This window comes from Nycticebus coucang, chromosome 8 (assembly GCF_027406575.1).
Source record: "Nycticebus coucang isolate mNycCou1 chromosome 8, mNycCou1.pri, whole genome shotgun sequence".
NCBI lineage: Eukaryota > Metazoa > Chordata > Mammalia > Primates > Lorisidae > Nycticebus > Nycticebus coucang.
In genome coordinates, this window is record NC_069787.1 from 78,855,752 (window position 1) to 78,857,900 (window position 2,149).

Genomic DNA, 2,149 nt, shown 5'->3' on the forward strand with positions numbered 1-2,149 from the left:
TGTGATGACTCCAGATGTGTTCATTTTGAAAGGAATTGCTATGGCTATTTGGGCTCTTTTTTGATTCTATATGAAATCTAGGATGTTTTTCCTACTTCTGTGAAGAATTACATTAGTCGGAATTGCATTGACTCTGTAGATTACTTTGGGGAGTATGAACATTCTATCAGTATTGATTTTTTCCATAGGTTTGGGATGTTTTTCCATTTGTTTGTGTCGTCTATGATTTCTTTCACCAGTGTTTTGTAGTTTTCCTTATAGAGATCTTTCACCTCATTGGTTAAATATATTTCCAAGTATTTTATTTTCTTTGTAGATATTATGTTATTACATTTAAATTTTTTTATTTTATTTTAATATATTTTTAAAATATGGAATACTTCATGAATTTGTGTTATCCTTATTTAGGAGCCATGCTAATCCTCTCTGTATCATTCCAATTTCTGTATACGTCCTGCTGAAGCAAGCACTATTATTGATTTCTTGATTTAATTCTCAGCTTAACTATTATCAGTGCGTAGAAATGCTCCTGATTTGGGGGAGGGGTTGAGACAGAGTCTCACTCTGTTGCCCAGGTACAGTGCAGTGATGTCAGCTTAGCTCACAGCAACTTCAAACTCCTACGTGCAAGATATCCTCCTGCCTTAGCCTCCCAGGTAGCTGTCATAATTCTCAGCTAATTTTTCTATTTTTAGTAGAAATGGGTTTTCACTCTTGCTCAAGGCCGGTCTTGAACTCCCGAGCTCAATAGAACTTTCCACCTTAGCCTCCCCAAGAACTAGGATTACATCCATGAGCCACTATGCCCAGCCTGCTACTGATTTTCATACATTAAGTTTTATTTTTTATTTATTTATTTATTTTTTGAGTCTGACTCTCATTCTGTCACTATGGGTAGAGTACTATGGTGTCATAGCTCCCAGCAACCTCAAACTCCTGGATTCAAGCAATCCTCTTGCCTCTGCCTCCCAAATAGCTAGAATTATAAGCATTCACCACCATGACTGGCTAATTTTTTCTATTTTTTTTTTTTTTTAGCAGATATGGGGGCTTACTCTTGCTCAGGCTGGTCTTGAACTCCTGAGCTCAAGCAATCCACCTACCTCAGCCTCCCAGAATGTGTACATTGAATTTTTATCCTCAGACTTTGCTGATTATATTTTTCAGTTGTAAGAGTCTTTTGGTGTAGTCTTTAGTGTTTTCTAGATGCCAGTTATATCATCATCAAACAGGAATAGTTTGACCTCTCTGTCATGATTTAGATTCCCTTTATTTCTTTCTTTTGCCTGATTGCGTTGGCTAGGACATCCAGTACTATGTTGCATAGAAATGGTGACAGTGGGCAACCTTTTCTTGTTCTGAGTCTTAGGGGGGAATGCTTTCAACCTTTCTCCATTTAATATAACATTGTGAGTTTGTCATATATGGCTTTTATTAGTTTCAGGTTTATTTCTTCTGTGGCTAATTTGTTAAGGATTTTTATTATGAAGGGTGTTGGACATTATCAAATTCTTTTTCTGCATCTATGGAAAAAATCATAGGGTTTTTGTTTTTAATCCTGTTTATGTGGTGGCTCACATTTTTTGATTTGAGCACATTGAACCACCTTGTATGCCTGAGATGAAACCCACTCAATTATGGTTAATTTTCTCTTTGATGTGCTTTTGGATTCAGTTTGCTAATATTTTCTTTTCTTTTTTTTTTTTTTTGTAGAGACAGAGTCTCACTGTGTCTCCCTCAGTAGAGTGCCGTGGCGTCACACGGCTCACAGCAACCTCCAACTCCTGGGCTTAGGCGATTCTCCTGCCTCAGCCTCCCGAGTAGCTGGGACTACAGGCGCCCGCCACATGCCCGGCTATTTTTTTTGTTGCAGTTTGGCCGGGGCTGGGCCTGAACCCGCCACCCTGGGCACATGGGGCCGGCGCCCCACTCACTGAGCCACAGGCGCCGCCCTTGCTAATATTTTCTTGAAGATTTTTGCATTTATGTTTACTAGCTATATGGGTCTGCAGTTTCATTTCATTTGTTTTGTTTTGTTTTGTTTCCTATCCTGGCTTTGGTATCAGTGTGACACTGGCTTTGTAGAATGAGTTGTGAGATTTCTTCCTTCTCTTTGGAACAATTATAGTAGGATTGGTACTAGTTCTTT

General features: G+C 38.8%; 1 non-coding gene across 1 annotated transcript; it reads right to left on the minus strand.

Moving 5' to 3' along the window:
• Positions 1 to 365: 365 nt before the first annotated feature.
• LOC128592944 (U6 spliceosomal RNA) lies at positions 366 to 470 on the minus strand. Its single transcript, XR_008382149.1, has one exon. It is a non-coding gene; the product is annotated as a U6 spliceosomal RNA (small nuclear RNA).
• Between the last annotated feature and the right edge of the window lie 1,679 nt (positions 471 to 2,149).